Consider the following 16,975-nt stretch of genomic DNA (forward strand, 5'->3'; position numbering starts at 1 on the left):
TTAAACCATAGATTGCCATACATTTTTAAATTATTTGATAAAATGTTCACAACTGTTTCGATTAATAACTTTTCGTTGTGAGATCAATTACCTACCTAAGTACCTAAATTTTTGGATATTATGTTTAGGTTCATATTTATAATTTAAACATTAATACCAAATAATACTTAATGGAACACGTCTCTAGACTCAAGTTAAGACATAATTTGTGAAATTTCAAGGTTTGTCAGGTGGCGGATCGGTTGATTATTATATTTTCCATCGAACAAAAAGTTATGAAAAAAATAAAATAAAATGATCTACGACTACAATAATATAATGCTCAGGGACATTCCTCAAGAAAGCGGCGTCAGCTATGAACTATAAATATAGACTATAATAGTATTACAGTTCATGCTACATCGTGAATTGACGAATGCAATGACGAATTGACTGCGGCTGCGGCGGTCTTCCGTGTCACACGTTTTAACGAGGAAAAAAATTTCTAGACCGTTTTCATGGCCCCTACGAGGTCTTTGGATTTATTTAAATAATAAATATTACGACTGTTCTATATTAATCGATGATCGTGCAATAATAATTTATTGGTGATAGCCTGTAACATACGGACTTACTGTGCATCTAATAATAAGAAATACACTAAAATATTGTATCGATATTAACGTCGTCAACTTTCCGTTAATTATTTCCAATTTTATAACCTGAAAGTATAACAGTATAACACGCAACTTTTATAATCGATGTAAAGAACAGGTGGTGGATATAATTACCCCCCTAGGTACACTATATTTTAAAGAAATACCTCTCTAGTTTATTAGTAATAGTTAAATTCAAAGACAAAGAGGACGTTGCACCCACATGTATTGTCACCATCTTACAAGTGCGTAGCACAAGGCACAACACATTTTACGCTCAACAGATCACGTTTAGCTCAGTTAGTTTAAAATTTAGAGTGAATTAACCTCTTATACAATTTATTTAAAGGTAAGATTATTATCTAGTCAATCACATAAGATTTTTCGTCATATTTTGATTTTTTGCTTTAGTTATACATATATTAAGATATACAAAACAATTTACAATTTTAAAATACTTATAACTCGCTTTTAAATTAAAATATAACAAAAATCCTATGAAATTGACTAGATAATATTAGAATCCATTTAACATGTTCGTTTACAGTTATTATTAAAAGGCTCAACTACGTTGCCTGTTTTTTTTATAGGTCGTCTTATTATTTAAAAAAAAAAAATAATTTATAATTATCGAACTCAAAATATAATTTCTGTATATATTTAAAAATATTGTTTATTGTTTTAATTTTATAAAAAATATTTTTTAGAATGGCAGACTATTCATTTAACGAAGACACTCATTATTTCAAAGATAATTAAGGTTTTTTGAAAGTATTTTTTACACAAATGTTTACCAAAGTTATTAATTATTATTATTTAATTTAAGTATATTAGGTAGGTACTACATATTAAATACACACATTTATATTATTTTTATTTTTATTTTTTATTTATTATTATTTTAATTGAGCCTCAACAACAAAGGTTTAAACAAAAAGCCTTAAATATTAATATTTTTTTACACAAGTATGAAGAATTAACAATAATATATACATAACAATAATAATAGTATGAAGAAAAAAAGAATTGAAGTATATCTAGATTAAATTAGTTGGTATACCTAGTTCAGTTTGTTTTAAATAATTAATTAATTTTTCTATGTTGATTGGCTGTGGACTATTAGAGCTTCTTCCAGGTTATCTTTTATGAATATTATTGTTATACCGGGTGATTCTTTTATCATTTAACAATCATTATTTCAAAAATTACTTATGTTTTTGAAAATATTTTTTACAAAGTTTCAAGTTGTTCAAAAACCAACGTTTTATTAAAAAAATGTATTTAAAAATATTTTTTATCCTTATCATTTTTTATGTTTTTTGCTTTTTTGAATGACAACATAGAGTTTTAATTTTTCTGAGTATTTTGATTCGTAAAAATCGAATTTAAAACGAGTAGTTTATGAGTTCTAAGTATTTAAAGTTTAGATTGGCAGAGTGGTGTGGTACGGGGTTACCACGCAAACTGTTTGTCCACTACTCCGCTTGTCTAAACTTCAAATACTTATAACTCATAAACTATTAGTCCTAAATTCGATTTTTATAAATCAAAATACTTAGAAAAATATTCTGCTTTGGAATATGAAATTGAAACTCTATGTTGTCATTCAAAAAGTAAAAACTTAAAAAAATGATAAGGATAAAAAATATTTTAAAATACATTTTTTAACAAAAACGTAGGTTTTTAAACAACTTGAAACCATATAAAAAAATATTTTCAAAAACATTAGTAATTTTTGAAATAATGAGTGTTCAATGATAAAAGAATCACCCAGCATATTATAATGACAACAAATTTATATAATTATTACATAATATTATTACTGTAGTGTTAGTATATTATTTTATTATTATTTATATTAAGTAATTATGCAAAAATTGACATATTAATTAGGAACAGCTTTTATCACATACCTAGGTACCTTTTTAGCTTATTTATTTATTGTATTATAGTGATTTGATCGTATGAGTATTGAGTATATAGGTACACATGTCAAGGTCTCCCATTAGCATGATGTATTATATAAAAGTCGAAATGAAAATTCCCAAAGTCAATACTTAAATAACAATAATTATGATAGTTAATATAAAAGCCGATCGCAGTTTAGTTGCCATAATATATACGTAACAATAATATAAATATGTGTGTATTTAATAATATATTATTCATTGATGTAGTACCTACCTAATATACTTAAATAATAATAATAATTAATAACCTTGGTAAAAATGTTTGGACTTATACTAACACTGATAGTTTATCCTAAGATTTACCAAATCTCGTTTGTAAAAGTCCAAACTACAAAAATCATTCGGGGTTTGACCAAACGATGTTGTGTATCCTAGGTTTAACCGGTATTCGTACTTTTACCGTAATATATGTATAAGTACTTATACATTTATATATAATCCATTGTGCTTGTAATTTAAGTAAATATAGTTAGGTATTATATATTATGAAATATACTTATATTTCCTATACCTATAATCTACATAAAAAGAATTAAATTTAAGGGTGTAAAAATGTAATATATTAGACGAATTGTTTAAAAACATTTTACACAATTTGCAAACATTAACTAAACTAATTGACTATATAAACGGGCATTCAATTGATATAGATTAATTATTATAATAACATTAATAACCAATTCACCAATTTGAGAATAGGTATGAAAAATTGCAATTATATATATATAATATATAATATATATGACACGAGTTATTTTACACATATATAAATAACTACAATTGTAGTACCTAACTGCATCAGCATCAATTGTTGCAATCAACTATAATATTATTATTATTTTATGCTTATTCACATACTAATATCTAATATTATTATATCGTTAATACAATTTTATAATCGTACAAACACTGTCACCCGCAATATTAGTAGTGAGACCGCTTGAAATTGAATGTTTAAAGCAGAGTCACAACTCATACAATACGTATAATTATAACTATCAAGTATCAGTACATTTTACTTTCCCGTAGGTTCAAAATCACCAGCATGACTAAATTTCGATTAATAAAACTCCCATTATGTGCACCACTAATGCATAAATCACGCGCTATTTAAAGTTTTAGTCACTTTAGTCATCCTTCAGTTGTCAAATATTGAAAGTGTAATTTCATATAGAAATATAACTATTTTAAATTTACGAAATTTACACATCACCCCAAATCTGAAAATTCATGAAGTTTTCTTAAGCAAGATGTGTTTTTGACCAAGACAAAAATAACTTGTGCTAAAAATTTACTAAAATTTAAATAAACGAAATTTAATATGCAATATATAGGTACTCATATACATATACATACTAATACCTATTTATACTAAGCGTTTCACACTATTACGGTTGTAAAAATATGAAACCATAAAAAAAAGATAAATAGATAGGTACAGCAGGCGCATACTATATTAAAACAATATATTATATTATTTAAAGTAAAATTAATTTTCGCATGCCAAAAATGCGCTGATAAGTCTTGCGCGCGTTTAAAATCACCAAACTAGAATCCTTGAAAGTATCAAAAATCCTCGTTAAATCATGTCGTATAGCATTTTCATTGCCACATTCACTTTTATTGCATTGTGGGTAGGTGCATTGTCTATACTTAAGCAACGTCACAATTATGATTGGTGAACGTTTATATTGTTTGTAATATAATATATATTATTATGTTGTGACGTTGTTATTATCTCCAACTCGTACTAATAAATAGTTTATACTAAATACCTACATTAAACATATTATAGATATTTACAATTAAATACTTAACATAATTTATTAGATATCGTAAAAATTGTGTGGTGTTCATATTTCATTAATGGATAGATGTATTTTTAGTTAAAAATTAGTGAAACTTGATGATAGACTTTAATTTTCTATTTCTGTTCTTTTCACCTAAGTAGGTTTTAACAGTTCAAACTTTATGTATTCGATACATTTTTGTTGACGAATCACTTGCTGCGCCAGTAGGTATGTATGAAAACTGCATAAGTAGAAATTTGATACCTACAGTTATTATGCCTTGACGGTTCTAACACCTAACCCATTTTAAAAGTTCCCCATGACTCCATCCCGAAAGTAAGCTTTCGAATATTATGCCAATAGTCATTATAATATAAGTATTAAGTAATTATATATAAGGTTTGACGGCCAGCCGGATATCACGCACAATCTATATAATATTGACTGTATATAGTAGGTATACGAGAAGTCACTCGTTCTAACTTTTATAGTCACCCACATTTTGAGTTTAACATCGTAATCTATAATGAGTGTGTTATATAGGCGTAATAATAAGTAATATGAAAGCCGAACGACCGTAGGTACTATATACGATAGAGACCTTGGGACGACAGACAGTGCCCGTTTCTATACAGGGTGATTCTTTTAAGTGGGTACACTAATTACCTTGAAAAGTATTTAATTTTTTCAAAATATTTTTTTTACATGGTTTCAAGTTGTTAAAAAACCAACGTTTTTATTAAAAAATTTTATTTTAAAATATTTTTATACTTATCATTTTTTTAAGTTTTTACTTTTTGAATGACAACATAGAGTTTTAATTTCATATTCCAAAGCAGAATATTTTTCTAAGTATTTTGATTCATAAAAATCGAATTTAGGGCTAGTAGTTTATGACTTTATATGTATTTAAAGTTTTGACAAGCGGAGTAGTGGACAAAAATTTTGCGGGGTAACCCCGTACCACTCCACTCTGCCAATCTAAACTTTAAATACTTATAACTCAAAAACTACTAGCCCTAAATTCGATTTTTATGAATCAAAATACTTAGAAAAATATTCTGCTTTGGAATATGAAATTAAAACTATATGTTGTCATTTAAAAAAGTAAAAAACTTAAAAAATAATAAGGATAAAAAATATTTAAAAATATAATTTTTTAATAAAAGCGTTGGTTTTTTAGCAACTTGAAACCATGTAAAAAAAATATTTTGAAAAAAGTAAATACTTTTTGAGATAATTAGTGTACCCACTTAAAAGAATCGCCCTGTATAATAATAAATAGGTATCTAATAGCTATTGTCGTCACCGTGGTTCGGAAAACGAATCAAAATGAAAAAATAAATGTAAAATGTTGTAAAGTCTCATTTTGCAACTGGCCAGAAGCAATCGAATCTTGGTTCACCGTGCAGCAGGCCACCACCAGGGTCATGCGTTGTGTTTGTAACGCATATATACAAGCAAATATATTTTATGCGTTGCTTCCGGAGGAGCGTCTAAACTTAAATAAGTATGTAAGTACCCACAATAAATACTTTCGTATAAATTACACACATTAATGAAATGATAATCGTAACTCGACGCATGTTCGTGTATTTATAATTGTTCCTTGGCACTAACAATGCATTTTACAAGGAAACATAAAATATTATAAATTTATATTTAAGTACCTACATAAAAGTGCCTATACGGCCAAAGGTGACAGTGGTGTACATTTTCTTTTTAATCACATTTTATAATTGGTTATTAGTAAGTATGGGTAGTTACGTATAGGCTATTGCAGTCCCTAGAATATCCAAATTTTCGTACTACATACGTAGTCCCAAATCAGTCAAATCTAAATTATACATAGTAAATACCTATAAATTAATAATAATATGTATTTACAATAAAAAATTGTGTATAAATAAAGTAGTACCTCAAATAAACAAATTTAAAGGTTCTTTAAAAAAAATTTGTGAAATATATTTTTTGTTGAAAAAAAATTTTTTTTTGTACATAAACTATTACCATTTTATGTGTACAAAATACATGAAAATAATAATACATAATATCAGTAAATAAATAAAAATAAATTTAAATTACCCATATTAAGTATGTAAATTATAGTTTTTTTTTTATTCTTTATGGTCGAAGAACTTTCTGATATTTTATTACAATTGAAACATAACTATTCGAACAAATTACCTTTCAAACACATGACTTATTGAACACATGACTTTTCGAAGACACAATTTTTCGATGACATGAACTTTCGAACACACATTTTCGAACACATGACTTTCGAACATATGATTTTCGGACAGTTGACACCCACCCGATTAGTACAATTTATAAAAAAAAAATCATAGAAATCTAGCAGCTGCTTCATGGTAAGTGTTCAGTGTACCACGTTATTGAGTAGGTCATTTTAATGCATATGCTAATTTTAATTCGTTAGTAAATCGATGTACACAAAAAAAGAAAAAATCAATTACGAGCAGAGATGGCCAATATTTTTAAGAATATTTTAAAGCCTATGTATTAATGTTGAAATATTGATAGCTTATTTTTCTATATTTTCGCAGTATCTATAATACACATGCATAATTTTTTTTCAAAAACAATTCACATAATATAATATATGTTGTACATAAATACATAACATAATGTTTCTAGTTGTTATTAACGTGTACATCTATACGACTATACCATATTATGGTGTAAATATTATATTCACTATAAAAAGTTTAAAATTGAACTAAATATTTTGAAAATATCATTGTGTTTAGTAAATAAAAATTTTCCAAAGATTCAATTCTCTATAAATAATATTTATTGAAGTAAAATAACTTAAAACATTATTTTTAGACAACATTTCAACTTGAAATGTCTATAGTGTTTTTCTGCAACAAAAAATGATTGCAGATACAAAACAATAAAAAAAAAACATTAAACACATGATACATTATTATAAAACCAATAATTTTAACACTGTACCCAGAAAATAAAATTCAAAATGTGGAAAATGTGGAAAATGTTTAAAGAGTATGTGATGAAGTTAAATTAGACACATAATTCGTTGTATTTATAACCACAACAGATTGACAAGGTTATTTTCTTGTTCTCCAAAAAAAAAATATTGTCAAAAATCAAGATAAAATTAGGCATGTTTTAAAAAATACAAATGTTGTGTCACTTATCACTCTCAACCTTATGAAAATAAATATCAATAAATAAAATTTATTATTTTATCAAAGTAAGTAGGTACATACATTTTAGATTCTGAGCAGAGCGATAAATATATTGATTTTACAATGATTTGTGTGTGTTTTTTTTTATTTATTTTGTCAGTGTTTACGATAACTACATGCGGAAATATTGTTTCAATTTTCAACTTCAGTAGCTTTTCGGTGGGAAAATGAATCTAGTTTATGCATTCTGAAGTTAAAGATTTTAAAATTCTCAGTAGCTTCAAAAAGTGCCAAGATAAACACTAAATAAATTAAGGGAAAATGTGAATTTTTACACAAAATCTTTTTTTACAATTTAACACATTAAAAAAATATTTCCTATACATATATGTCTATAAAAAAACGTTATAATATTATATTCCGTAGGCTTTTGTAGATACGTAATAAGTACCTACATAATACATAAGTAAACAAATTACTTATTGTTTATAATAATATAATGTATTAGTTCTTAAATGATTTCGAACAATTCACAATTGTTATTCATTTTAAATAATATATTACAATTAAATATTGCAAATAGATTACAATTAATCTAAATATTCTGAACATTGCATTGTGAAAAATAAAAAAACTTGCATAATGTGACAAATAGGTAGTAAAAAATTGTGTATCCTTTTTTTAAATATAATTTTCAAGTCCTTACAAATAATATTTATGAAATTGCATGTATGGAAAAATGCATTATGTTTCTTACATTTTTACGAACAAATAAGAAAGAATTAATTGCATATAAAAAAAAAAAAGAGTGGTCACCAATTAAATGGGTATAGCATACAACAGTTAAGGTACGGTCTGCAAAGCGCGACATGTTAACATCTGTTTTTACGGAAATGTTACATAATAAATAATATAATACCAAACAGTTTTCAAGTCGAAATTTTAATTATTTAATGCTTAGTGTTCTGGGGTAACGTTACCCTGGCACCCGGAGATTGTAACGCCGTTTTCCGGAGCACTGATGTGGTTACAAAATTTTTTTTTGCGGTTACAAAATGTTACATAATAAATAACATAATACCAAACAGTTTTCAAGTCGAAATTTTGACCTTGGGGTGCCAGGGTAACACACCTAGTAGACACGCGAAACATCGTGGCGACACCATGTCGAAATTAGTTTTTTTGCCATCTGAAGATGAAATTTTAATTCAGGAAGTACAAAAGAATCCAATATTATAATATAATATAGCAACCACAGATTATAGAAATATTAACATAAAAGATAATATATGGAAAGATATTGCAATGAAAATTGGAAAATCTGGTAAATAAAATAATATAGTATAATACTTCACTATATTTAATTATTTTAATTGTACCAAGTACAATTATATATAATAATTATACAATAATTGTACCTATCAAATGTAATATAATATAGACATTTATTTTATTACTTCCGTAGTAGACGAAACTAAAAGCGCTAGAAAACAATTAGATATTCTCACTCACGAAATAAACAAAAACCTGGAACTGGATTTTTTGAACTGCAGGTTCAATCAAAAAAAAAAAAAAAAAAGTCATTGGAAACACATCTCACTTTTTAGGACCACGTAGATTGTGGAAGAGAGTATACATTAAAATTAAGTTACCTATATTTTTACTATAAAAGGAATGGTTATTTATAAACTAAATCGTTAAACTGTAGTACATGCATAAAATAAATGATATTCATAATACAAATTCTATCATCGTCATTAGATTTTTGTTTGTGCCAGGCACATTCTTTATTGGTTACAGATATGTTTTTTCGAGCATGCAACAATAAGGCTGTCATGTGACTGCATTTAGTTTGTCCAACAGCACAAGTACACTTAGCAAAGTCAATAATTTCATTATTAAGGTGGATCTAAAAATTTAAAAATACTTAGAACCAATCTACATTTAAAAGAAGTTTTACATTATTTGTTTAAATTACCTCAACTTGATTAATTTTTTTTTCATGCTAGAATGAACACTACCTGTTAAAACACCCAGAAAAAAATTACAACTATGAACATTACCACTCTCAAAATGATTCTCCCCTTTAGCCAAAAGTTTCGGATCGTTAATAAATTTAACTTTTCGATGAAACTTGAAAGCTGAAGACATTTTAGGACTATAACTTATAAGACTCGGTTATACTTTAAAAAATTAGACAATAAAAATAAAAATAACGTGTTCTAATCTAAGAAAGCGTTTATAAGAACTAAACTATATGTTTAAAGTTTTGATTCAAAGATGTCGTGTATTTCTTATGGTGAAATATGTGATAACGGTTTGTTTGGAACCATGCATGTTATCATCACAATTTGTAACGTCACACTATTCACTCTTATTATGATCATATTATTTTTTGTGATAATTTATTAACCAATCAAAATTACGCGCATGCGCACAAACAATCGGGGATCTGGGTTATTCTGACTTCAAGAATTAGCCCGATGGCTTTATCCATTGTATATGATCTAAGCTTGTACAGTTGTACATAAGACGATCACTTTTCGATGTCTATAAACTAGATTTCCTTTTATATTTCCATAATGAACTTTTTTTTCAATTGCTATCAATTATTCAAATTATTGATATCTATATAAACTACTTTAATACGCAAAATGTAGTTCATGCCATAAAACTGGTTCGCTAAAATGTCCACGTGAAACCAACCATTGAACTATAATACCTGCATATTACCTAATTTGGATAGCTACAGCTACAGCTTCTGATGTAATGCATTTGTTATTAAATTTAAATCACAGTTACATAACTTGTCGCATATTTTTGAATTTATTATGTTAATGATTGAAATTAATATCAAATATTAACGATAAACATATAATATATTATACGACCTCGGGAATTATATAGGATTTATCTCAAGTCATAGGTACTACAACAATTATTATATCTCATAATTCTTAAACACTATTATATTTATATAATTATGAAAATAATAATTCATAAGATATAAACCTAATATTTCACTGTATACCTAATGAAAATAATTGTAGCTAAAAACTTTCAAAATATATTCATGTAGTTTTTTTATGTAAATATTTCCATAGCTTTATTCATTTAAACAATTATTAAAAGGTTGTCAAGAAAAACAAAAAAAAATTAATCAAAAATGTCAAATACCTATCTATAAATATTTTAAAAAGTGTAAAAACAATTTTAAAATAATGTATAGAAATATATATATATATATAGAATATAGATGTTAACAAAAACATTTAGTAGAAATTTCAAGTAGCTGTTATTTTTTTATTAAATGTTTAAAATGATTACAATTTAAAAAAAAATTAACTTATTAACCGTTTTTGATTTAAAAAAAATAATAGAAAATTGTTCTATGAGAAATTTACGTGTGAATGTGTGATTATCCAATGGTCGAATAAATTTAAACTTCAAACGCTCATTAAAAATTATTTTGACTTTCCGATAAAAATGTTTGTGTTAAGGGTAGACAAACTTATAAGATATCTATCTTGTACTTATAACAGTTTTAAATCTAAGATATAAAAGGAACAATTTTTTTAGATTTTACCATGATGTGTGTTTTTTTTTTGTGTCTGTCATCACGTTTTGGGGCAGTAAAAAAGCTTCAATTTTTTACTTCAGTACCTCGTTCGATCAGAAAGTGAATCTAGTTGGTACTTTGGGGGTCAAAAGTAAAAAATTCTTAATACTTTTCTAAATAATCGAGAAAAACAAACTAAAAATTAAGGGAAAAACGGAAATTTTACGCTCACTCATTTTTCGACAAAATCGATTTTGGTTTTTGATGTAACTTTAAAACGAATGACCATAGATACGTGAAATTTTCACCGAATGTTTATATATGTATATTCTATCCACCATGCAGTTTTCAAAAAATTTTGATTTAAGTTGAACTATTCATAGGCATTTGAAATTTTCGATCATTATTAGTTTTTTTAAAATTAATATCGATAAAAATGTATTTTTTAGGCAGAAAAGCTTGAAAATTTAATACAAAGCTCTAAACATATTTTTACAATAGCAGTTGAAAAATAAAAGAAATGCATAGTCACAATTTTTTTTATAAGCATTCAAAGTTTGAATTTTGACAAAATACGTAAAAATCACGAAAATTCACAAATTATTTTAAGCTAGAAATTCATAGAAAATTTTCTTTTTAAATCTAAGATTTAAAAATTTAATACAAGATTCCTTACAAGTTTTTCAATCTTTATCACAAATAAAAATTCCACCGGAAATTCAAATTAAATTTTTATGAGCATTTGAAATTTAAATTTTTACAACATTGGATTTTCACTCTTAGCGGTTTCCTTATTTTGGTGTAACTCTAAAACAAATGACCGCAGATACTTGAAATTTTGACTGAATGTTTATATAGGCATTTTATATATTTGATAATATTTTCAAAATATTTAGATTTGTTTTGAGCTGTTTACTGACATTTTAATTTTTCAACTTTTTTAGTTTTTTTTTCTATAAATATCGATAAAAAATTATTTGTTTGGTAGAAAAGCTTGAAAATTTAATACAAGGCTTCTAACAACTTGTAACAATAGCAGTTAAAAAATATTAAAAATACGTAGGCACGATTTTTTTTATAAGCATTTAAAGTTCAAATTTTGACTAAATACGTAAAAATTACGGCAATGTTCAAATTATCTTAGATAGAAATTCATAAAAGTTTTTCTTTTTAATTTTAAGATTTGAAAATTGAATACAAGATTCATTACAAGTTTGTCAATCTTTATCACAAATAAAAAGTCCACCAGAAATTCAAATTAAATTTTTATGAGCATTTGAAATTTAAATTTTTACAACATTGGATTTTCACTGGATTTCACATTTTTTAGTGATTTTCTTATTTTGTTGTACCTAACTCTAAAAGTCTAAAACAAATGACCGTAGATACTTGACATTTTCACTGAATGTTTATATAGGCATTTTCTATATTTGAGAATATTTAAATATTTAGATTTGTTTTGAGCTGTTTACTGACATTTTAATTTTTCAACTTTCTTATTTTTTTTTCTATAAATATCGATAAAAATGTATCTATACGGTAGAAAAGCTTGAAAATTTAATACAAGGCTTCTAACACATTTTAACAATAGCAGTTGAAAAATAAAATATATTCATGGTCACAATTTTTTTTTTTTTTACAAGGATTCAAAGTTTGAATTTTGACAACATACGTAAAAATCACGAAAATTCATAAATTATTTTATGCTAGAAATTCATAAAAAAATTTCCTTTTATATCTAAGATTTGAAAATTTGATACATGGCTTTTATAATATTTTTACAATAGCAATTGAAAAATAAAATAAATGCGTAGTCACAATTTTTTTTACAAGCATTCAAAGTTTGAATTTTGACAACATATGTAAAAAATCACGAAAATTCGCAAATTATTTCAAACTAGAAATTCATAAAAATTTTCCTTTTAAATCTAAGATTTGATAATTTTTAATAATCTATAATATATCCTAGACAGATAAACCGTCTTCGCTCAGAATCGTTTTTCGTATACAATGATATAATATCATTGGATTCAAATTTAATTCCATCCATTACAGTAACCCACTTGTAACCTACTGTACGGCAGAGCGACATCCACGACTTACCCGCCTTTTTTTTTAAATTTCTAATTAGAAATTGTTTTAAGTGAGAAATGTATTAAAATATTAAAACCAAAAGCTTTTATAGAAAACTACAATGATTTGATGTGAATATTGAATACAACTATGGATCACAAATATAATAGTTATAATATATTATATATTATTTACATACTATATATATTATTATTTTATATCATCTATGTTTCTATTTATTGGTTCTAAATATGTTTATACAACTATTTAGGCTAATCATGATAAGGATAACATAAAAAAGCGGGTAAGTGGATGTCGCTCTGCAGTACAGTAGGTTACAAATGGATTACTGTAATAGATGGTATTAAATTTTAATTCAATGATGTAATATCATTGCATACGAAAAACGATTCTGAGTGGAGATGGTTTATCAGTCTAGGATATGTTATACTATATTAATTATATATTGTTATAAGTTCAAAAAAAAAGTCGTCTGTAATTATTTAATATTATAAAATCGTGAAATCGTATGTTTTTCTCCTTTAACCGCTTTTATTTCGAGTACCATTTTGAAAATCGAAAAATGATCTGCTCAAGAACATTAACTTTCAGAAAAGATGATACACTAGATACTTTTGAGCAAATTTAGAGGAAGAAAAAGTTTTTACAGAATAAAAAAGAAAAAGAAATAAACATCATTGTAAAACCAATACATTCCTCGTCCGCTCAAAATCTAAAAATATAAATAAATATTACAATATTGTTATGTATAAAAAAATTATGTTAATTTTTTATTTAAACTGATATAGCAATAATCATTATTTTATATTATTTATGTTTTTATTTAGAGGTCCTAAATATTTTTATACAACTATTCTGCGTTATCATAATAAAAAATATGAAATATTGTTATGTTATTTAATTTTTAGTTAAAGAAACATTGTATTTTTGCTTTTTATTAGTTTATTACACATACAATTTAAGAACGCATTGGTTTTTATACTCAAATAAATGTGTTGATATACCTAATGCTGTTTGCTTCACTTTTATAGTTAAATAATATTTGGTACAACATGTATTTTGGCAAAGTTATTTTTGTGTTAGCTATAAATATTATTATTATTATTTATTTGTTTTCATTTAAAATAGAAATGTATACATACATGTAAATTATTACAATATTTATACTTAATTATTTAATGTAATTAGCATTATATATAAATGATTTTCTCCGTAAGCTAGACTTGTTGTGGAGACAAGGTTCTTAAAAATATCTCGTACATTTACTAAATAATTAAATTTAACACATTATAAGTTGATCATAGTTGATTGAGTGAAAATAAGCTATCATAAATATAAGTTATGGAAATAAATTGATGATTGTAATTAAATGTATTCTTATAACTGATCTACAAATTTCAATATAATACATCAAAGGTATTTTTGACATATGCATAAACTTACAAAAGAAATTATCAAGTTTAATTTACATAAAAAGGCAAAAATACAGGCAAGCCCGTGTTGTGAACATTTTCAAAATTTTTATATCTTTAGATCATTAAGTGGAAAACAAAAATTTGGTATGTATTCTCTTATATATATACTTTTTTGAAGACTTAAAACTATTTTTATTAATTAGTTAAAATAATATACAATTTTTTTCGTCTCTTGAAAAATATCCAAAGAAGGACTTGTCTGGTTCTTGCACTGAGCCTTTAAATCGTTTTATTTTATTTTATCAGTGATGTAAAAAGTTTAGCGAATGTTAAGAAAAGCGAAGGGGAACGGACTGAAATTTCATAGATTCATATTTCATGGAATTTACTTGAAGAAAATAGCTTAAAGGGGATAATGCATTTCAAACCATATTTACTAGAAGAAAACATTTTAAAATTGCATCAAATTTCCTCTAAAAATAAATGGTTTTGAGGGTACCGGCAATGGATTTAATACGACAAAGATTTAAATATTTATATTTATACTATTAATTTAAAAAAATGTAGACTAAACACTTTGGGTAGTGCTCAAATGATATAGTTTGATTCAGGTAATCAGGTTTGAACATTGTTCTGGACATTGGTAAATTTACCACGCTTCTTTCAATTAAAGAAGACATTTAAGAGGACGCCACACCCGCATGTGTTGTTTCCGTCGTACAAGAGTACTACACTACATAACAAATATAACACTCTGCGGATCACATTTATCTTCGTTAGTGTTAGATTTAAATCTAGAGTGAACTGACCTATTATGACAAAATTATTACCTAGGATATCTCATGGACATTTTAGTTTTTAATGTATCTTAATTTTAAAGTAAGTTGTGAATATTCTTAAACTGTAAATTGTTTGTATATCTAATAATACTCATAACTCACTTTAAAATTAAAATATAATATAAAGCCCATGAGGTGCCCTAGATAAAACAATCTTGCTTTTAATTTATATGCTAGGTCAATTCACTCTAAAATTTAAACTCATGGATATAAATGTGATCTGCTGAGCGTAAAATTTGATATGCTACGCACTTGTACGATGGAGACAACACATGCGGATGTGGCGTTCTCTTAACAATATTATTTAAGTCGATTATAAATTAATTAATTACAGTCGAAAAAGTATATTTTGCTACCTTTAAAAATTTGAATTGAAGACTTAAATTAACTAACCTGAATTGAATCAAATTTTGCCTATATTTTTAAATACGAAATAAATAATAATAAAATAAATGTATTGCATTTTCTGCATTTATCCTAATTTTTTTATTTCGAAACAAAGAACATTTTTAAGTTGCTGTAGGTACCTAAAATTTTTCTCTATGAATAATTATAGAAAGATTATATTTAGGTATTACGATTTAGAATTATTTTTTCTTCAATATGATTGTTTAAAATTATAGTTAGGTACATAGTATTTAGTAACTATGATAATTCATAGTATTCTGTTCAAGATTACTATAAAGAAAAATATATGGCATTTTTAATAGATTAAGATAGATAGATACTTTATAATATTTGTTATAGAATAGGTACAATTATAGAACATTTTGTGTTTAATTAAATCTGGCTAGGTTAGTAAGCAATATTCAATAATGTGCATATTATTTGAAAACCAATGATCTCATTCACTAGCTGCCAATACTATAGAGTTTTTAGTATTAAAATTTATAATATCTATACCTACTTTTTATAGGTGCCTATAATATGTTATGCTGTATAGATATATACATATATATTATTCTTTATAATGATCTTACTCTAGCACTGATTTTTTCGCATTTTAATAATGCATTAAAATGGCAATAATCCGTCGTCGCTGCTTTTCGTCCACGTTATTTTAATATAATAACAATTAATAACACTTCACACTATAATACGTTGCAGTTACGTAGATATAGGCATAGGTACCTACAGTTCACGCGGGGTTTGGGTCAGGAGGCGGCGATTTTACACGATTATTATAAAATTGAGCTGTTGTTGAAAAATATCCCATCAGCCGTTAACATTGTTAACAATGAGCGTGTTGGCAATTTCACAGCGCCGAAAATTATAATTAAGATTTTTATTTCCAACATTATCATTTTAAATTTTGTTATATAATGATAGTATCGGCACAGGCACCAATATTATATCTGTGCTATTATCATTTTATATTTATTATTATTATATACCTGTGTATACAATTATTATTCAACAAATCGTGTTGTTATCACACGCGTAACTTCTTCGCCCTTCGGTTATAATTTTTTTTTTCTTTTCTTTTTAAATATTGATTGT

At 25.6% G+C, this 16,975-nt stretch overlaps 1 protein-coding gene and 1 pseudogene across 3 annotated transcripts in view; one reads left to right on the forward strand and one right to left on the reverse strand.

The window, feature by feature from the left end:
* LOC149062218 (uncharacterized) overlaps positions 1-16,975 on the forward strand; it is a 510,544-nt pseudogene that overhangs the window by 317,294 nt on the left and 176,275 nt on the right. The gene's annotated exons all lie outside the window — the stretch shown is intronic.
* LOC107170352 (CD151 antigen-like) overlaps positions 1-16,975 on the reverse strand; it is a 50,287-nt gene that overhangs the window by 10,906 nt on the left and 22,406 nt on the right. The window lies entirely within an intron of this gene.

This window comes from Diuraphis noxia, unplaced genomic scaffold (genome assembly GCF_037042655.1).
Source record: "Diuraphis noxia isolate RWA-SAM2 unplaced genomic scaffold, SU_Dnox_SAM2 contig0001, whole genome shotgun sequence".
Lineage (NCBI taxonomy): Eukaryota > Metazoa > Arthropoda > Insecta > Hemiptera > Aphididae > Diuraphis > Diuraphis noxia.